This window comes from Temnothorax nylanderi, unplaced genomic scaffold (assembly GCF_030848795.1).
Source record: "Temnothorax nylanderi isolate EJ_2023f unplaced genomic scaffold, tnyl_v1.0 TNYL_tig0030_pilon, whole genome shotgun sequence".
NCBI lineage: Eukaryota > Metazoa > Arthropoda > Insecta > Hymenoptera > Formicidae > Temnothorax > Temnothorax nylanderi.
In genome coordinates, this window is record NW_027249092.1 from 449,950 (window position 1) to 473,568 (window position 23,619).

General features: G+C 33.7%; 1 long non-coding RNA gene across 3 annotated transcripts; it reads right to left on the bottom strand.

Annotated features, from left to right (window-relative positions):
- Positions 1–6,342: 6,342 nt before the first annotated feature.
- LOC139770479 (uncharacterized) lies at positions 6,343–13,214 on the bottom strand. Of its 3 annotated transcripts, XR_011717768.1 has the most exons (5): positions 12,948–13,214; positions 8,829–9,128; positions 8,531–8,623; positions 7,886–8,082; positions 6,343–6,855 (listed from the first exon to the last, which is right to left on the bottom strand). It is a non-coding gene; the product is annotated as an uncharacterized lncRNA (long non-coding RNA). The 3 variants fall into 3 exon arrangements; XR_011717767.1 differs by having other exon boundaries at positions 7,886–8,623; positions 8,840–9,128; XR_011717766.1 differs by having other exon boundaries at positions 7,886–8,623.
- Positions 13,215–23,619: the final 10,405 nt, after the last annotated feature.

Sequence of the window (23,619 nt, forward strand, 5' to 3'; positions counted from 1 at the left end):
CGATTATGAAGAAAGTGCATCCGTGCCTGAAGAAAAAGGACATTGCAGGACAGACCACGTAGACAGCCTCTCTTCCAAGGGGCGAGCGAGTCATCATTAATATTATACTGCAGCGGCGCTCATCGCGGGCGTCAGATCTATGCCGACCTCTTTCTGTCCGCGTCCGATACAAGATGCACGACTGGACCGAAGGCCAGAGGCATCAAAGGCTGCCTTCCTCTTCTCCGTCTACCAGACTAGACCTATGCCACGGCGCGTCTTATCGACCACAGATTCGTTATACCTTCTAGATCACAATTTTAAATTGATGGACGTGCCAACCTCACAATTTTGTAATATTGGGTTCAAATAACTGCCACTCAAACGTATACCATTCGTGATTTCACGATGCAGGGGTATCTCGAATTTATTATTTACCATGTCGTCAATAATTCTCCCTTGTGGAACGAGTTCTTGTACCTTGTATTAATCTGACAGCTTCGACGAGAGTCATGAACAAGATTATAGCAAAATCGGTGATACGGAATATTAATATGGAACAGTCGGCGTTCAATTGGACGATCTGACCGTTTGTAATTTCGCGCGTGAATATTAAATTGAATGACGGTTAATATGAAATGGATCGAACGTGCCTATGCATACCTAATATCTTTTTTTCATTTCCTGAGATACAGCGATGTTTGAAGCACCGTCAAAGACCCCCTCGTGATTGAAGAGATCTCATCAGTCATAGAGACATGAATTTGTCCGGGCGAATACCCCCGTTTGCATTGTTTGTGCAAAGGACTCGTTTAGTTTAACCCCTTCCACATCTCTCTATTCTGATTCCGTTAAAACCCGACTTGAAGATACTTAAGTACATCTGACATCTACTATGTGTCCATGTCACCCTTTCGGTGTCAAGATTCCGAGAGTTCTAGGATTAGAACATTAACTTAGTGTTAGTGTATTAAAGAAAGGAATATTAAGTAAAACAATGCAATTGCTAAGGAGTATAAATATTTTTTGATCGTATCAAAGAGAAAACGCATTCGATCTATTGCTAATACAAGTTAAAGGTTCTTATTTTTATACATCGCACAATCCCGGCAGCTAATGAATGCCTCATGTCAAGCTGGAATGTTAATCGGCTAGAATTCATCAATCACTACTTCGAAGAAAATATGGAACGATGTAATTTACGAAAACTAATCAGATAACCGCGCGTTAGAAGCCGAGGAGGGATAGATATAACTCATAATTGACATAATTAGCATATTGCAAAAAGCGACGAAGATATTGTTTCCTCTGGCGTTTTCTTGTTCTTATTCGTGTAATCGATAGCTCTGGCTTCCTCCAGCTGATGAAATTGGTAATTACTCCCGACGATATATATCTGACGTTTTGAGCGAACGCGAAAACGGTTCCTGCACTCGCGTTATCTTAATCAGTATATCGCCTGGAAACGATTATCTCGTCGTCGTAAATTGAATATTACGTATGCGCAGAGAACAGTGCGGGCTTTCTCTCGTACGAAATAAAAACTAATCGTTCTTTTACACGAAACGAGATAAGAACATATCATACAAGATATATTTTCACTTTCCCGACCGATCAACCCTTTTCTTTCCGTTTACTGTCCGATCAATTGAGGGACGTCGCTTAAAGTGGTACGGAATCTATGGAATCGGGTCAATAGTTTCGTAAGCCGCGGCTTGCTGCCGCATGACGGAGAAAGACGGACAATGTGCTGTGAGAAAAGTGGCAAAGCTCACATTGCCGCAGTTTTCTCGCGGTGCTCCCTGCCGCAGCCGCAGTCGCAGTCACCGTCGCCGTCGCCGTCACCGTCGCCGCCGCCGACGGCGAACGATCAGGCTGGCAGGCAGGCAGGCAGGCAGGCAAGCAAGCAGGCAGGCAGGCTGGCTGGCTGGCGGTCTGCGCACCCTCTCCCTCCGTGTCACACAAAATCATTAATCTTGCTATGTTTTCTCGCACATTCGAATGTGGATTTAGACTCGAGACGAGACTCCGCGCGAGATCCCTAGAAACGTACGTAAACGCGTCCAACCGTATCTACGCCGTGCAGCCGTTTGTCTCCATCCGAATCCGGCACTCCGCTACTCGAACCAGAATGGCGAGTCCGGTGACGCGAATGTCCGGCGAACATCGCGATCCGATGTTCGTGGCGATAACTCCCGGTGCAGGGTATGCCTCACATAGTTAAGTATACTGATACCGATGCTTCCTGCACCGGGAAGAATATGTAAGCGTGATTGGATCTTTCACATCAACTCCATGTACATCACGTTATTAGTAAATCCGAAGTAGACGTTATCAAAACAACGTTTAATAGAATATTTCTTAGTTGTGTAAATGATTTGTTACATACAATTGAATTCGTTGAACATGATGACATTTTAATAGTTACTAATATTATTTTGTTGTATTATAATTGAGTTATTATCGTTCGTTGAATTACAAAGTTCGAAAATGACATTTTTATATAAATACATACGCACAAGCCACTTGATAAAATATTAATTTATAATCAAGTAGTTAATAAAATAATTGATTGCGATAAGCTGTGAAAATATCTATGATAAATTACAATTCAATCATCTTATATTATTAACATAATTGCTTTATCATAATATAACTATGCATGTTTAATAATTGACACATTTAAATTAAATTACATATTAAAAAGTATTCTATATCAATAAAATATTTAATGTGATTTAAGTAAAAAGAAACTCGTTTCGTAGAAAGTCAATTATGATTCTACAATTAATCTTAATATATGGATTTTCTGTGCATTTTGCATACTTTTGTGTGCCTTTGAATCCTTTTACAAACGATTTTTACATATCTTATATATTATTTATGTCTTTTTATCTACTTTTCTAAAATAAACACACGTACACAGATATTAAAACAAAAAATTGAACATAATAACATATTTTAAAATAAAACTATACATACAGATGATATTTTTATAACATTAGTTGTTTTATAGCATTTAATCATTTTGTTGACTAATTATTTAAATTTACCTGTTTAGTAAAATTTTAATTAATCAATTTCTAGATATATCTTTCCATATACGAAGGATTCCGAGTTTTGTTTGAATTATGAATATCTTTTTGTATTTTTATTGTGGAAATTATTGAAAACTAAAAACATTAGTTTTAGTTTTAAAAAAGTATATACTATTTACTATTGCAAGAACTTAAGGATCTCTATGACACTTGGAGAAATTTTATTTAATGCATACTTGCCGAGAACTATCAGTTGGGAATCGCTGATTTACGTGAGGCGGTAGCGTTTTTCCTCGTCGTGTTATTATGAAACACTCTTTTTTTTTATCCACTAGATTATACTAGGAGTGAAAAGTGGGCAGTCCACTCGATTGGTAATTACACCTGTGTATGCACTTCATTAGCACTTATGAGTAGTTGCGTAACGACTGGCATGTCATTTTAATATGAACACGATCAGAGATTAATGGATTTGCTTCAGCCTTTACAGAAAGATTCAAGAAATCGTGCATCCGCATGTGATGTCTATTCAATGAATAATCGTTGCAAAGATACAAGATGGTAAAATTATGTGATACAAAAGTATAAAAGAAAATCGTGTCATACTTTAGATTAGAATATTAAATGATATTTATGGCATGTTTATCACAGAAGATTACGTAGTTGAAATTATATAGTAATGTGTATAACTCTCTCTCTCTCTCTCTCTCTCTCTCTCTCTCTCTCTCTCTCTCTCTCTCTTTCTTTCTCTTTTTATATTTTTCTCTTGCTTGGGCATAATAAATCATATATAGATATATGTATATCTCTCTCTCTCTCTCTCTCTCTCTCTCTCTCTCTCTCTCTCTCTCTCTCTCTTTTCTTTCTCTATTTAAATCTTTATTAAAAATAAAACTTTTGAAATACTTCAGTATGGTTTTCAGTTACTGCCTTTACAGTTATCAACTATAATATTTAAATCATTTTTAACATAGAACATTGAAATTCGAATAACACGCATTTCTATATGTATATCTATTGCATGTGCCAAACAAAATTAAAAGGTAATATTTCTATTAAAAAATTACCTTATTGATATATAGGGCTATAAAAATATATAGAGAGAATATTATGAGTGATATAGAAGTGACAAAAATAATATAGAAGAAAAATATTTAAAAATAATTTACTAGTTCGTAGCGTCTAGTCATCATTAATCTTGTTGAGTAATGTGCTTTCAAAACACTTTTGTAAAATTACTTATTTCCAAATCTAAGCTTTACGAATATTATACAAATATTTTACTCCATTCTAATATTAATTATAAGTAGAATTTGAATCTACCTGTATAAAGGACGAGGAGAATGTACAATTTAATACGATGTGTGAGTGAACTTATGTGCAACAGGTCACGCTAGACGTAGCAGTTCATCATCGACAGTGCGCCAACATGCATACAACCAAGTCCATGGGCGTAATGACGTTCATTAATTATTTTTTACATTTGTTATTTTTCCGTCGCTATTAATAATTCGTCCATGATACGCATGAGTGAATTCAAAAGTATCTCTACCTAATTGTAACTGTATAATTATATAGTCACGTAACACATATCCAAACTCCACACACGAATATACAATTATAACGTTCCCATAATTTTTAATTGATTTTATATTATGAATTCCGTTTTAGTCATAAAGTTAGACTTCATGCTTCATGTATATTATATTTGCTATACGTGGAGATAAAAATTTTGAGAACATATTGATGACATTGATAATATTTATCGCAATAAAATCTATCGAAACTGTGTTCAGTATTTAAATATACAATGCTAAGTTAATAACAATTTTTTTTAGATTTATGCATATCATTTTAATCGATATTCTTTAGCTCTTTCAAAGATCACCGTTGCTTTGTATGCACCACACAAACCTCTCTAGAACCGAATTTGTCGCCTCTTATCAAACAAATTCGGATCTACAGGGTAGATGTAGAGCATTAACTGGGCTTTCTTGTACGGCACATCGTTTATCTATCGTTTATTTTCTTATATATTAAAAATACTTAATGTATACGTGCCGGTCTTAACTTCTTTGTCCGCCCAGTATGTGATCTTCAGTAGACTTCGCAGATACCATTAGGAACCTGAAAATATTTTCCTATTAATATCAATTTCAATATTTTAATTGTAAAACACAGAATTAATAAGTAATTGAACATTGGGCAGACCTTCTGCTCAATATTAAATATGTATGTATCGTATATCCGGTTTTATAGCGCTCTTGTATAGGTTTATTAGCAATTTTTTTTCATTCAGCCATTTCGTATAGGCTGTCCGGCTTTTTTTTTTACTAAATTCTTTACAAGAATGGTTTTTTTTCGTGGTAGGGTGGTTGTTAGCCCTATGTACAACTCCCAACCTGAAGGATCAGGTGGTGATCGAATAAAAATAATTTTTGGTAGAATTTAAACTTGGATCTTTGGCTCTCTCATTAGAGCAGCACATATCTCTCTGCATCTCGATCGCCACATTGGCTCAATATTAATTCGTGAATTATAAACATCATTGCTTTAAATTATTTAAATTGTAAATACATTTTTGCGCAACTTTATTCATTTCTATTTCAACTTCTATAACACGCTATAATATCAATATTACTATAAAGGCTTTAGTTCCGTTAGGAATGTATTATGTGTTCTATCAATGCGTCTTATAATGCAATCGTTTATAAATATGCACGCACATTTTTCTCAACAATCTGTGCTGCGTTAGCGGTGTTTGCGTTTCTAAGAATGAATATCGTTGAAGTTATAGAATATAGTTAATTTCGAATTAACGCTCGCAGGCTCACGAAATGCACAGTCATACGGAAATAGCTTAGTTATGCTGAGTCACGCCTCAAGAAAGCGAGGCAGAGCCTGCTTTTAGCGCAAACTCTGCGTAAACTCCAAAAAATATCGTCGTCAAAAGTATCAAGTTAGCAAAATTAGACACATTTAACGCTATATGAGACACAATATCCTTTTTTAAAATGAAATTAATTTTTTAAATGTATTTAAATATTATACATACTCGATTCTCTTTTCTGTGAATTAGTTTCTGAAATTATTCGGTTAACGTGAGGAAGAAATGCACTGTTTTTGTAATATTTGTCACTTCATTTTAATAGTGCTAGTATTGTCGTTTTAATTTCTTACGTATTATTATTATGCAATACTTTACGTATTTTTATTTTATATTTTGTTATAAAATTTTATAAAGACATAACATTAATTTTATTACTGTTTAATTATGTATTTTGTGTAATGATGTATTTTTTGTGAAAAGAAACTTTGCAAGGAGCATTTTACAAATATATATGATTAGATATTGATATTAAGTACGTAAATTAATTGATAGCATACAAGTAGGTATATATAATTTCAAATTTACATATAATATTTGTAACATGTAAGCAATTGTACGTAATATCTCTTGATCAAAGACTCAGCAAATTGTACGCTATCAAGGGGCAAATATTGTAGCCATTTCTTTTAATATTTAGATACGCTGTTATAGATAAACTCTGTTATGTCACTTGACACGCTTCGTAAGTGAATATCGTACTGGGTTATCTCAGTGACAATGATCACATTACACCTGCACTACCAATGATGATTGATGCTCGTCCCTGGGATCGAAACCACCTGAGCGTTAACGGCTCAAGGATGACACAGCTGAATGTAGCAAGGTCGCGTTCTCCTTGGTTTTCTTCTTCTCCTTCTTCTTCGTCTTCTTAGCGGTACAGCTCCTTTTATTCCTGTACGCGTGTCGACGTACCTTTCATTTCCAGGTTACTTGGTCATGTCGCATACGCTGGTTGTTCACATGCAATTAATGAAAAAAGAAAATTATTATATAAAAATATATAACATAACATTAGATACATATCAACATTATCAATATTTACAAGGATAATAAAATTTTTAAAAGGTATATATTTTGAGATTATTCTATAATAGGAAAGTAAAAATATTGTACCTTATTATATTTATGTAGCAAAAGACGCGAGATAAAAAGCATATTGTAAAGGAAATGTCACAATATTTAGATAAATTTGTCTTCCTATGTCAAGAAAACTGAAAGGTGTTGACTTCCTAGAGATATATTAGGCATCTCAGTAAAATTGGTTGATGATATTAATCCTTTCAAAAGACGATTTTCGGGCCCTAATCCGGATTAAGAGATTTGAAAATATCTGACTTACTCAAAATGTTTCACCCCTTCAGCTTATAACAGCGAATTTAGCTACTGGCTGTATCTTCTTTAAGGATTAAGTATTATTAAGTAGTCTCAGGTATAAAATGTCGAAAGAATAGATCAATAGAAATACAAATTTTAAAAGAAAGTTAATATTATTGCATTTTAATGATACAATTTCTTTGTTTAACATTGTCTTAATACAAATATATATATTTAATATATCTAAATTATTATATTAAATCAGATATTACATCAAGAACAAAATTCTATTGTAGATGGGATTTACATAATAGGTCTGTCTTATCGATCTCGTCAATATTTTTAAATTTTAGTATAGTTTAAATTAAATTTGTGATTAAATAGCAACATGTGCAATTATATAATATTTCTAAAATTTCTAAAAAATTTATTTTAATTTATTTGATTTTAGACTTCTTTATAAATAGATTGTCACTAATGATGTGTTTATACTTTATAGTATTCTGCGACTGACCTTACCGACACATGACGTAATACATGAATACTAAAATTCCCTAGCTAAAAACTGTTAGTTTACTCTTTTATAATTTTCTTGAAACTGTTTATTTTCACTTTTCTTCAAAAATTCTTTATCAAATAAACGTTTAAAATTGCATATACTTACTTTTCTGGGGTATAATCGATTATATATTGAGTCGTGTTGATTACATCCCTGGGGATAAGCCACAGAAAAGTCCATTGTAAGTGGGGATGATCATCGCCAATAAGTCGAGAGCGTATTTGAGTTTCGTAGGCAAGCAGCCTTCCTTCTATCGACCCGAGCATTTCGTCCGCCCCCAGGACGCCATTACTGAATATCATCTATATAACACGCACATTTGCACCCCACCAAAACCGCTATTATTCCTTTGCTATCGCGCATAATTTTTGATCTAAAAACTGTACGATGCCATAAATTTTCTAACCAACTTTCAAATGAATTATGCTTTAATCGGTCAGATATTTTTTAAGAACATATTATACATATTAAAAAACGTATTATAAAATAAATTGCATAAATTAAAAGAAGAATATATTTTTTATATTGAAAGTTTATAATTAACAAGTAGAATCAACTGATTACTTTTCTGTCGAATATACAAGCGCGCATAAGCTTCATGTTAAATTATCTTTATAATAAAATATTGCACATGCGTGATGCCAGCAAATGTAATAACATAATATTGCTTTTGTGAGCTGTAATTGGTAAAACAAAATAACATATTCTTGTAACAAATACCGATTTTAAAGATTCTTTCATTATACTTACATACGTATAGAATTTATAGAACTTTATAGATTCATAATATATAAATTCATCATGACAGGAACGATATCAGATGCGGGAGAAGTATCGAAAAATCTGCAAAATAATAAAAATCGATGTAAAATATCGCGTTCTCGATTACAAATTCTGTAAAAACAAGTAGATAAAACAGATTATATAAATGAACGAATACAATAGTAAATATCTTCCACGTGAGTTTATTATCGAGAATAACCACATCAGTCTTTACGTTATAGTAAGTTAGATTTCCTATTGTTTAAGCTGACGATTATATACTTACATACTGTATACCTGGGTAAGTAGCTCGCGGATGCGTTTTAATAGGAAGAGCAGTTGTAGCCTCGTTGCTTGATACTCTCTAACACAAGGAGAATCTCCGGCTTGTTTCATGGCCGGACAGAACGTCATGGCTGAACCAACGAATAAACCAATAAACGGGGCAACCATCTGCTTGCCAGCCGGCATCTTTCCCTTCCCTCTCGCTCCCCTGGCCGTCCCACAACTCCATTCTTCTCCCCTCGTGTTTCTTCCCCTTCGTTCCTCTCCCCCTTGTCCCCCTTCAGCACCATTTTATGCGATCCTGAAATGAAATCCACGTGAGGGCTTGCAGCATCCGTAAGAAACTCACGCGGCTTTTGTGCCACGATAATAAGCGAATCCACCTACAATAGCGGGTCTTTATCGGGGCAACTCGATACAGTTAAGTCAAAGAATAAAAACAATTTCTAATTAATGCAATAAATATCATTCTTTTGAATGCCATAATATAATTACTATAAGATTATAATTAAAGCAGGGACTTCCAATTATAGCAGTATTTATTCTGCATTATGTAATATAAATTCAGAAAATTAATAAATTTTAGTAGTTTATCTTAAAACAAATAGATAGCAATATATAAATCAAATCAGGATTATTTGTCTCTTGTATTTGATAGAAATCTTTGTAATTAATAATAGTAATTCATAATTACGATATGTGATACATGCATTTTATTGATGCAGAAAATATTATATATTTTTTGACATTAGAATTATAAAAGATTTTAATATAATCATGATCACGAAATCAAGATAAAATATTATCACATATAATGTGAGAATAAGATTAGAGGAAGTATCCAACGTGCACAAGTTGTATAGGATCTCGAAGACACAAACTTCAAAGAAGTTAGAAATGGGTACGCAGCAGGCTGGCTACGAAACCGAAGGTCAAATAGGTCGCCATTACCCGAGACCTATTACCTACAACGGACCGTGATACCTGCTCCGATACCGAAAAAAGAAAAATGTCAGGAGAGCAGAGCTGTTCCCTAGAAAGAAATTTCAAATAACTCTTATGAGTCAACTTGGGTATACATTTTTGGGAGAATATTAAAACTAATCGAATCTTTAATTCGTAATAAAATGACAAATATGTGTATAATGTCCGGTGATTAATAATGATTACTGAAATAGAATATGTTATTTAATATATTAAATTTATATCCGATATGCAAACCGCAGATTACTCATTAGTCATTTATCATATATATATATATATATATATATATATATAATTTACGTATGATTACGCGGTAGACACACCGAAATGATACCGATATAATGGCTTGAGAGGATGGAGTTGACTGCGTGGTCGCTTGTAAAAAGATTAACAAGACCTTGTTGTATCTCCCATGCACAGCATGACATCATTTCTTGCGGAAATGTGTTAATTTATGATACCGGTGCTTTAATTTAATCGTACTAGGAGTTATAAAATTGGATGGAACGTTAATAGGCTTATAGTGGAAAATTATACAATGTATATATCAAGTAATTTTGTCTCTTAAATTGTCAACAATGAATCTTAATACGTTATTTTTAAAGATTATATCAGATTTCAAAATAGTTTCTTTACTTGCATGTCTCAAGTTATATAACTATTGTCATTGATTCTAATGCAAATTTAATTATATATCATTACAAAATTGTTTTTGAAAATGTAAGATAAGGATAATAAGAGACCAATACGCGTGCCTGACACGTGCTGTTTGGTTGTTTGGCGGTAACATCCCCATTAAATATATGGCAATCACGGTGGCCATACTTCTCACAAGACGGACATCGATCACTTAACGCTTTGTCGTGTCACGCTACCTCTTGTTCATTCACGTGCCGCTTGATGGTCGCACAAACACGCACACGTATACCTTCTCTTTTTCTCTCGATATATATTATCTTATATCTCCAAAAATATTGTTTATTTTTTTATTTTGCTTTTCTCACAAATTAAAAAAAATAGAGACTAAAATCAAGACTTCAACTTATCAAGAAATTAATCTCTGTAACCACATATTTTATACTTGAATTTGACATTTACGTGTGCTTTAACAGTTGCTTAAAAATCATTAGAAGATATAAAATTACTATTCTGGAGATAAATATTTTTTGTAAGATACTCAACAAGTTTAGAGATTGGAAGGTTAGATGTGGAATGTGGACGCCGTAAGTCCTTGATTGGATTCACAGCCGGTTTATTCTTGTGCACACATGCTTGCTTCAAATTTTACACGCTTTTGAAGAGAACTATGAAAGACAGTGGTGCATTTACAGACATGTATTCCGCGAAAAATTGCAAACGCAATACCTGTACGTTAACGTTTCGTTTATAAATACGTAAAAGGAATTTTGCTATCTTTTTCAGATTTTTTAATTAACAACTAGCATATCAAACAATTTTTAATCTTTATAAAGGACTGCAAAGATATTTTTTTTAAATCACCAAAATTTTGCTCTAGGAAAATATGTTTAACATATAATCGGATGCAAAATGTAATATTGACGTCGAGACGTTATAATGTCTTGCGATCTTCTAAAGGTTAAATATATTTATTAAATTGATATGTGAATTAATATTCATTGAAATAATCAAGGAATTAAGTCTATGTCTGTACTACGAATATTGCAGAGTATCAAAAACTGCAATTGAATCAATAATTCACTGATGTTCTACGATAGATTTCAAGCGTTTGCACAGTGCACAGAATCTAATCAAACTAAACAAAACAGACAGTAACGTGCAAGGTAGTTCTTTTTCGTTATACGCTTAGACTAGTTATAATTAATTCCACTGATTTTATGCAGTAAGCTTGTTTATTCGCGAAAATTAGACAAAATTTCTACACTGACCCGTTGTAAATTTCAAATGAAAGTCTACGCCGATCTGTGGTAATTTTTATCGTGCATTTATACGTACGTATATATACTATCATTGCGAGCTACGAAATGAACTGAAACGGAACCGTGTTGCGGGTGAGGAACACTGTGCAAATCGATCGGCATCCCGCCAGATTGCGAGAGGCTATATGGGAATCACGAAATTCGCCACCGTCGGCGCCACCGCGTCGGTACCTTATATGTGCTGGAGTGTATTTCGTCGGCTATTGATAGGTATTATTTGCTAATGATACCTATTTTTTCCAGTTTAAAATACATCAAAGCGATCGCCTGAAGATGTCATATATATAAAAAAAAAAAAACTAAATTCATATCAGATTTCTTTCATAATCTCTTTTGGTTATAATTAAACTCTAAGGAAGGACTGATGGAATAATTGTGTTTCGTTTCTCTTACGAAACGTTTAATTAAATAGAGAATTATTTTCTGATAATATTAAGATTATCTATTAGATAATATTATCTAATAGAAAGACACGAGCGCTGTGTGATAAACACAACATTGTATGCTTTGAATAGCACATTAATCTATCACATATGAATGAGTTAAGAATTATTCAGTTTAAACAAGAGGATTCTATACTTACTACCGTTATTTAAAGAAGATATGCATGAATTGTTTTCATTGTAAATATTTTGTGATGAACGAAATTGATGTTTCGCAGTGGTTTTTTACTAATTTGAAGTGAAAGTACATAATAAATCTGCTTGATATTGCATTTTTTTCGTAAACACACAATAATAAATTTCATATACTTTACGTATTAACAATATAGATATGTAAAACAGAAGAGACTTTTTAAAAGAATTTGGAAGAAATGCATCAAGCAAATAAAACATTAATGTTATCTAGGATTTGTGTAATTTCGTGGACTAGCAAATTATTTTTCCGCACCTATGTAGCCATTTTCTCATTCAACAAAAATAGACAGTATCAAGAACATGTGGAATACCGATATGACACGTATTTATCAAAATCTTTTCTGTCCCCTTCGGTGTCAGTTAAACTGGCATTGCATCTTCATAATAGAATCAAAACGTACCATATCTTTTATATGGATTTTAAGACCGACTTTCGAGAGGTCCTTCAGTTTACTACGTCGTTAAATTTGGGCTGCTTCTCTCACAGAGAATAACAATGAATAGATTTTAACAACAAAAGAGACGAAAATGGAAACTTACCAATAATTGCTCGTAAAAATATCCTCAACAAGGCACTAATTTTACGTCAATACACTGATTTAGCACAAAACGATTTTCATTCGATAAGCGTACAGGCGTCCATAGGAGAACGAATCTCCGAGCAGGGGATGAAAATGCGCACAAATCGACGCTGGGCGTCGCCATCGTAGGGATGGAACAGTCAGGACGCGACAAGGTGGTGAATTCAGGGTTGGGAGTGGGGAGGATTCGAAAGTCGAGCAAAGAGCTTCGTGTCCGACCGCTGCTACGGCGACCTGCAGACTGTTCTGTCGAGCGACCTCGGCTCTCCTCGGTTACGAACAGTCATTAACATAAATTGTCTTCGGTGACAGTTACCACCACCACCTCTCTATAGTATCGGACAAAATAAAGTAGGTGCAACCGTAATATTGTAGCTGCCATACAGACGGTCCATTCGTATTCTGTATTCATTTAATAACGTTTAGAAAAATATATTCTAATCATTTTGTAGGTATACAATATTCCTGAGATAGCAGTTTTTTTATTGCTTTAAACATACCGTAAAAAGATTTAATTTTTTTTGTATAAAACATAATACATACATCATACATCCCACCTAATATATTTGTAATAATCATTTCTTCAAAGAAAACAAATTATCAAATGACGATAAAAAGAAGCGATATTTTTATTAAACATATTGAGTAGTATTTTCATAATAAAAAAGTATATTTGATCAATTTATCTCTCTCACATATTTTTTTTTATTTTACAATATCTAAATATTACAAAATAAAATGCATTATTAAATTCAGCAAATAAAATTTTTGCGTTTGTTTGTATCAGTGTTATAAAAGAAACAAATTTTTATCGCGCAATTTTTAAACTATTGCTTGCACAAAAGGCTTTCTAACTTCAGGTATACTGGATTGCATTATACGTTTTCATTGTGAGGCAAGTTTATGATGCGATTCGAAAAGGCAAGAATGTTTCATGCTGGGAGTCAGACTACATCATAGACCGCACAATAAAGTTTGGCATACCTGAATATTCGTTAATGTTAATGGTAACGTTAGGTAAAACTAATGGTAGTGTTAATGTTAATATTAACGATGAAATTGACGTTATTGCTTTTAATATTATAAAATTAAACTTTGCAAAATTATTATTATAATATTAAATTTATTATCACAATCTATATATTGTAAGATTATAAAATTATAAATTTATTTGTTGTTTAAAGGAAAAATTATATAAAATCCCTTCTATTATTGTATATTTAAATAAAAAAAAGTTTTATACATATATTAGTTAAATTTGATTATGCTACTTAATATTGTACAAAAGATTCGAATAATTATTATTTTCAACGCTGAAAGCAAGTTTATTTTAAAAAGATAAAGAAATATCTGATTCTATTCATTTATGGCATTTTTTTGTATAATTTTATTATTTGCAATGTAAATTATTGCTTTGAACTTATGTGAGTAATTTACACACTTGTGTATCTAAACAATAGCTGATGATCACAATATTACAAACTCTGATAAAGTTATTCATAAAAATGATGTTTTATTAAAACATTGCTAGGTTTGATGTGCATAATAAAGCAATATATAAATTAATAAAATAATTATTTATGTACAAAAGTTTATAGCTGTCTATGATATTTATTAAAATAAATTATACTGTTTGACAAAACTACATCATTCATATGTTTAACTGCAAGATATGAATAAATTTAGATTATCAAAATTTTTTTTATAACATTTTATTTTTTAACACATGTTAATATTGCAATTAATGCATCTGTACATAGGAAGAAGAAATTTTTATTTTTTAAAAGTTCTTGTTTTTAATACACCTTCATCTTTTCGAAGTGACGCTTCCGGTGCAAAAGCGTAGTTAAAATAGAAACCTCAGTGATCAGACCTCGTTGCCTACCGTGTGAGAAGAATCAGTGCTACAGAGTAGTGCTACAAAATAAATGCTAAGAAGCAAGAAAGTTATAAAACTTTTCTTTTATTTTCTCTATATATTATTTTTATATTAGATTTATAGTATTTTTGATTAAAGAAAATGTTAATCATTTCAGCAGAGATCAATAATGTAATAATTCTCTCTGAAGAAAGCTGCTTCAGTAAAATTAAATTCTACAATTTACAATTGATGATTCAATTATTTGTTGCAGATATAGAAGAAAAGTTCATATTACAGTAAAACTTCAAATGATTAATTCTCTTTGGCCGGTATTCATAGTCAGAGCTTATTTCAAGACCGTCTTAAGTAATATCTTAAGATGCTAATACAGCTCTGTGATTGGTTAATGACATCTTAAGATTGTACTTATAAGTACTACAGTCTTAAATATAAGAACCGACTATGAATACCGGCCTTTGTAAGGGGAATTCTTCTCCAAGGATATGTTATCGACATACAAAATAAGTTTTTGCGCTTGTATTGATAAAAATAACTTCTATTATCATATGAATATTATACAAATTAGATTTGATTAATATTATAGATTAAGTTAATAAGTTAAAAATGTTTAAATTACATCAAGATAAGTTTGTTGATGTCGGTATAATAGAATACTATCAGAAACAGTGATTGGATATCGGTATAATAGTGTTTTACCAGAACAACAAATATAAATAATTACAAGAATCTATATAATAATTGAGAGATCTATATATCTATAAGTTAATCTATCATATTAAATATTAAATTATGATTAAAATAAAGTGCACCTATAATTCATTAATTTTTGCAATGTTAAAATAAAGTTTGTAATATAATTTTTTAACTATTATATTAACTCTTTTTTTATTGTTGCTTTTATCTTTTCATATATCTCAAAATCATTGCATTAGGATGTATCTATTAAAAAATGTTTTTAAAAAATGTATAAATTTTGGGGAAGAAAATGTTTACTTAAATTAATTTTTATACACCGCAATTGATAAGAATATCATCCTATTTTAAAATAAAAACAATCATTTAATTTTGCAATCGGGAAATAGCAATACATAAGAATATGTATATGTTTTTAAATATTATTTACATTTTATTTACAAAGAATAAAAGAATATTAATTGCCTTAAATTTGACACATATATAAAACAATTTTTATAAAAGATATTAATAGATATATAAAAAATATTAGTCTATATATAAAAGTAAACATATAAACTAACAGTAAACTTAATAAACTAAATGTACTTATGTGTCAAGTTTAAGATACATTTAAACTATAGAGGTTTGAATTAAATATACATATATATAATGCATACATATTTTTTATTTTTAATAAAGACTGCATAAAATTGTTGTTCTACGCCAATGCTGCAACTGCAGGTAGTAGGCTGCGTGTAGCAAACTCCACCCTATGAGTGGTAGGCTTAACCGACAAAGGACCACCTCTCGTCACCATCATCCCCCCTTCTTTTCGACACAATTTGATTCATGATGGCTGCGTTTAGCTTATATTGCCATCTTTCAGACATTCAGTGAACTATTGTGAGATTTGTGGACCGATATTAGATGTAGTATTTTCGACAAATTACCGACTACGTGTTAAAAGAGTTTCAGAGGTAAACTGTTCAGCCATTTATCGTAGATGGCACAATTTCTGGTTTTTAGAAACGAAATCGAGTTATGACATCTGATGATCTGGTCAAACTCTAAAATTAATTAAAGTTGATATTAATCATGGCAATACACAACATGTATATCAGAGAGAACATACAATGATTTTTTTTCTGCAGATGACCTATAAGCGCAACATGATATATTACATAATTAAAGTAATCAATATACGTGTAAGACAAAAGAATATTTTATTATTTACATATTCCGATTTTCTGGCATCTCTCAGACGTCTGGTTAGCGTATATCTACAGTAGATCGTATTATAATAATTCCTCTCGACCTACTGTAGACGTCACATCGCATTTGCAGGTGCTATGGCGCGCAACCTCGCTGTCTGTCTTACCTAACCGTTGAACTCCCATGGGTCCAGTATTCTGAAATATATAACTGATATTGGTCAAAGAAAGTCAGTTCTTTCTTTATGGAAGATGACATCGGCTGAATTCACAACGTGAAGATATCTATATATAAAATGTCTAAAAAACGGATTTATGTAAAGTAAAAAAGAAAAGTATTGATTTATCTAAATTTTATTTAAAAGTTTACATGTGAAGGTGCCTATGTTTCAAACTTTTAATAAAAAGTATAAATTGCAAAAATGTAATTACGAAAACCATTTAAATTATTATAAAATTTGTTATTATTTATAATAATTAAGATCAAGTAACTTTAATGATAATCTCATTCCGATAATTTAATAAGCCTTCCCCCTTCGTAAAAAAGAGAGTTTGTGTTGACACGTTGATAACTTGTGAATCAATACAGCGAGCTTCTCAGAAAAATAATGATGGAATAGACGGAGTTGTTTGCGGGTAGAACTTCCCCGTGCTGCTCCTCAGCTTGGAAGCTGCGCTACCAAATCTCAGCCCGTCACTACCCGTGTGATTGATATCTGCCTTCCCCTTTTCTTCATCTGTACAATTCGCATCACGAAGAGAGAAAACTATTTCGTTCGCGCTTTTTTTCGCGATCAAATTCCCATTCTGCTCGAACGTAAGATTCAGTTATTTTTTATTAAAAATGACTTATCTACTCAGTTAGATATAATTAATAATCTAATGAAGAATATGGCATTATGCAAAAGGTGGTTTATAGATAAGTTTGTTGTCAATTTGAAAAAATTGCAGTAATATTTATATAAGTACGTTATACAATAACGTGACGAAGCCGTTCCCGCGAGCGTTTTATGCCATTTCGTGAAACAGTATCGCGAAAACTAGCACGCTTCAACCACCAACACCAGTTTCAGGTAGCGTAAGCAGCAACGTCGGCGGGTTAGGTGAGTAGGCGATGGAGTACCAGCCGAGTTCTGCGGCCGTCACGTCGGAGTGACGAGTGCCTTCCCCTCCAACCTACCAAACCCATCCACCCGTCGGCGTCGGCCGCCCAACGTCACCCCAATACCACCGCCGCCAGCCACATACCCTCAGAGGGCTCTCCAGGTTCTCCGGAACCGCGGAGCACCCCCTTTCACTCTTTACTTCTCTTCGGCCTCTCTTCCTTCAACTACGGCCGACTAGTAGTCGAGGAATTCGAGTTGCTATAAATCTCCCTTGACGGGCGCGATGCCAACATGGCGAGGAAGGGGCCGGGACATGGGTTGCGGGGAACTGCGAGAACGAAGAAGGGAGGTGGCGTAGATAGGCGGCGGGATGGGGATGCTAGAAAGGAGGGAAACGCGCTTCGCCATACCAGGAATTGTAATAGTTTTGCTAGAGGGGTTAACGCGATGTGTGCGGGAGCGCCCCCGCGAGAATAGAAAGAACTCGAAGATCGGAGGATGTGGTTCTGTCTTGGCCCGTACCATTCCGCTCCGTACTATTCCGGACCGAGGGATACTTCTGCTTTTGTTAAGATCTGTCACTCAAAATTCGCGTTATACGGGGGATGTGAACAAACCCTTCCGGCGCGGTTTGAAAATTGTGAAAGCAATTCTCGCTATGCTACTAACGATATTTTCTCACTGAAAAGAAAACTATGAACTATGAAAATGCTCAAAATTAAATTTAATAAAATTAGAATAACTACCTGACAATTCTTTTTTCTTATAAAAATAATCAATTATTGTGAATAAACAAAGATATAAAAATTGAGATGTAGGAAAAGCTTGGTTAATTTTTTTAGTTTGTGCCAAACGATATAAGTTTTTCATACTTCTTCTATTTAAAGAGGATATTATTAACGATTTAGCAAAATTACTTTTCCTAAAATGAGCTTTAATCTTGAAGCAATAAAAGAAATAAGGCACAAACAAATTACGATAAGAGAAACTGGAAGTAGACATTCTTAAGAAGCAACAAAAAGATCTAAAACTTTCCAGGTGTCGACTGCATCGTCGTCGCACGTGAACTATGAACTCGTCGGTGAGTTCATCAAGTAAGTTGGATTGAGGAAAGTCTTGTTTTCTTTGCCGCGATTTAGGAGCCCGATAAGACGCTCATGATTCGACTAGCGTTCTATATCTATCTCCTAATGATCCGTCGCGAATGGCGAGCACCTTTAATTTACCGATGTTACATCGATAAAGATGCTATCAGCTACGTATGCTAAGTAATGCCATATAATGCTATATAAATTTTCTTTTAAGTTTTTTTTATTTTTCGTTTATGTTAGATCAAGCGAAGTAAAGATCATTTCTAATATATTTTTAATATGTAACGTAGTACTTTTATATTCATCTATATAAACGTACGTAATTAACATAATTATCGTTGAAAATTTACAGAAAAGAAAAATTCGAATTTACAACGTGTGATATTCAATGCCAGAAATTCAAATTTCCAATGATACGGATTTCTATTATAGAACTCTTTTAAGTGATTGACTCGTAAAAGAAACCTTTCCACGGAAATTTGCTACAGTTTTGCAAATATTCAAGGTCTAATAATGTCAAAAAGAAAATGCGTCTGTTTTTTAGTTTCCTCTTTTCCTTTAATTTACCGATGTTACATCGATAAAGATGCTATCAGCTACGTATGCTAAGTAATGCCATATAATGCTATATAAATTTTCTTTTAAGTTTTTTTTTATTTTTCGTTTATGTTAGATCAAGCGAAGTAAAGATCATTTCTAATATATTTTTAATATGTAACGTAGTACTTTTATATTCATCTATATAAACGTACGTAATTAACATAATTATCGTTGAAAATTTACAGAAAAGAAAAATTCGAATTTACAACGTGTAATATTCAATGCCAGGAATCCAAATTTCCAATGATACGGATTTCTAAAACTCTTTTAAGTGATTGACTCATAAAAGAAACCCTTTTTACGGAAATTTGCTACAGTTTTGCAAATATTCAAGGTCTAATAATATCAAAAAGAAAATGCTTTTAGTTTCTGTCTTTTAGTTTCCTCTGACATGCCTAAAATGATTGACAAGGTCAATCGTTTTAAAAGCGAAGATATGCAGGAAAATATGAATTCTAATAAATCTTATTTGAAACTCTTCCTGGGTTGAGAAATATGTATTGCAGCTGTAACTGTATTGAAGTAAGTTAAAACAGTTGTATTAAAATAGCTGTATTTGTCGACTTTATCTGACAACAAGTTAACTGCAGTATACTACTATTACGGATTTGTAATATTTTTTAAAAAGTTTGTAACAGTTATTGAAACTCACGGGGCATTTAGAAATAAAGACATGCTAGAAGGATAACGATGATTTGTAAAATATGACGGTAAATTGAATTTGCAATGGGAACTGTTTTATATGTCGATGAATGAAATGATGCATTTCTCGAAAGCAGTGTCTCGAGACTGCGAGAAGCATGCTTGGGGGCATAAATCAATTAAATTATAAATTACTATACAGAAGTTGAGCAAAACGACCACCTGTTGAGGATAGGACAAGGAAAGTAGGATGAAGGGATGAAGTGGGGTAGCTATCTCGTAAATTCCGTGCTGCTACCAACCTGCATCCATGTATAGAAGCGCTTACTTCTTATTTTCGCTCTCCTTTTTTTTACCATAATCTGTTTCTAAAATATAATTTCCACGTTACATATTTATAATTTGGTAACTATATCTGTAATATATTTAAATCCATTTGCCAACTTGCTCTCGTGCAATCGCATTGTAAGACAATAAATTTAATTTTTAAAATAGGTACAATATTTTTAATTTATAAATATGTAGATTCCCCTAATTTTATCTTATTTAAAGATACAAAGTTTTTACATGTTTATTAAATTGTCCTCAAAATTTAATTTTTATTAAATGTAGTTATAAGTTTAGTCATCTAATTTCACAATTATATTAATCGATGTCGCTTATTTCATTATGTGATATATCCTTTCGATCCGGTTGTTTCTGTCTGAAAGAATTATACTTGATAATTTTAATTATACTTTAATCACTAGCGATTCATGGCAATCCACATCGTTTGCGAGAAAGTTGTTAATATTTCAGCTCTAAAGCGGATTTGGTAGATAAGCGTATAATTGGGAATGCGAAGAAAGTAGTAGGTAGGGACATTGAGAGCTGCCAGGGATGATTAATTCTTGTCGGAAAGCGCTAGACCCTTTGGAACTCGGTTGTAGCGTCCCCGCCACCCCCATCTTTCCCATTCCACACTGGCCCTCCTCGCTCTTCATACAACCACCTCATTCCTCTCGCGCACTCAACCCTCTGAACCTCTCTTACCACCGGCAGACTTTCTCGTTTCGTTTGTTCTCCGCCCGTGTCATTCGTTATTACATCGTAGAAACTCGCGGATATTTGGAATTCCAAGTGACGTCTAAAGGGAGCTGGTGCTTTAACCGATAACTCGGTTTCTTACCTTAAAGGAAACTATGTCCGACGCTGTTTTTGTTAATATATATTCTTACATGGGCACTAGCATATTGAAAAATTAATGTTGTGAAAATATTAATCGGGAGACTCGCTATCTTAATATAATCTTTTTTTATTGAAGAAACTTCTAATCGGCATCGTGATGCCATCGACGCATCTTGCTGTAATCGTGAAAATACATTGTGAAAAAATATTATAGGATACATACAACGCAAATATCATACGGAAGTTATATGAGTGTGTAAGTAATAATCAAGCGTGGTATTAAGTATATCCATTGAAATGGACAATCTTAAAAGTAGTTCCAGAATCCGATTCATCTCAAATTCGAGCTCATCCGGTGGCCCCATCTTGCAAAGGCCAAGAAGCGCACGCGTCCGATATCGGTTGCATTTGCATAAGGCTATCGTCTTCCCTTTGTTGCGGACTTGCCTCCCACGTACGTGGCGAGGCTGTCACTCAGAGTTTCAGGACTCTCCTCAGTCTTCTCTCACATCAGCTGCGGATCAGTACTCCTCTCTATCTCCCTCGGCATTTCTTCCTCCTTTCTCCTTTTTTCTCGATTTCAAACCTCCCCACAGCACACAGCAAGCACCTACACCCTGTCTTCGCTACCTTCCCTGCATTCCTGCATACTATTACACGGAGCTGCGCTTACACACATTTCGTCCGTAACGCTTGCTTACTTGTTTCAAGTAAAGCCATGCCGGATACTACTCCATAGACTTCCGAAGCGCGAAATATTTCACGGGATACCATGACGGGCGCGGGCGTCAAGACTCGAACAGGCTGCGCGTATAGTCTTCTGATATTTTAAAAGAAAGCTATTTAAAATGTCAAACAGGTATAATAAATATAATATGTATTAGTAATGGTCTCATTTAGTTATCAAGTTAATAAGATCCAAGATCTAGCAGTTGACCCGATTCGAATAATTTACATAAATTAGTATATGATTAATAATCTCTTCTAATTTTTTTTAAATCTCCTATCTTATTAATATTTTAGCTTGATATACACTACTAATGACACTGATAAATAAAATCTTCGAAATTACTATTCTTCTTAACTCATAACAATCCAAAAATTTATTTAAATTTGATAGTCACAACTCAATATTTATTCCTTTTGTTTCATATTTGCCGTTATGCCAATATCAGAGAATGTACTGGGTGTCAAGATGAGAATCTTGATATCGCAGCACGATAGCCGACCAAACATTTCGGGCGGTCACGAACAGACAGCGAAAGCAAAACATATAAAACGCAAAGACAGCGGTCCCGAGGCTCGGGGTGTTCCACTAGCGCGATACTCTGCACTCTTCGAATAGCTCTCTTCTTGCCCACGAGTGCGGAGGTCTTCGGAGGTTCCACCGAGCCTAACTGGTGATGGGATGGAACGTACTTGGTGGATACGGGACGGGAATGGTAGTCGCATTAATAAAACATTAAGGTTTTGTAGACGATGTATCGATGTAGTGTTTATATTATCTTCTTTGATGTCGACATGTGAATTGGACAGATTTGTTATTCAGACTCCGTACATAAAAGTGCTGAAGTCTTGCTCTGCTCCGTTTGTGGACAGGGCGGGTATCGACAACTCGGACATCGATGGACGGACGAACGAACAGACGGAACGAACGAACGTGAGCGCAGATGGATAAACGTGAACGGCCTGTTTCAAGTTTGCGCTCTGGGTTTCTGTCCTGCCTGTCAGACAGCCAGGACGTAGAAGAGGAGTCTTATCCGTACGCAGATAGCTCACCGCTTACTTGCTTCCGTCGACGTATTTTCAAAATAATTTCCTCAACAGTTGATATATTTTCTTATTTCCTTAAATCGAACGACTTGAGAGGGGATATATCATAAAGACGTCAAACGAAAAAGTGCTCTCAAAATACATTTTAACAGAATCGACAACGCAAAGGTGAAAGATCCTTCGATGACAAACTCGGTCGTTTTTACGGACGGAAATTTATAAGCAATAAAGGTTTTTTTATGACCCTTTCCGACTCCGTCTTTCGTTACTAAACGTTTCCATGTCGAATTACACCCGACATGATTGCTCGATAAATCCCACACCTTGAACAAGACTTAATTTCACAATAGACGACCTACGCGCACTCATTTCTCGGAGCCGCGTGGTATCGACATTCTTCGCGATGTCGTGCTCGGGGCTCCGCGGTCCCCCTCCACTCGCCACACGGTACTGTGATCCCGAACCTTGACTCTTCATTAATCAC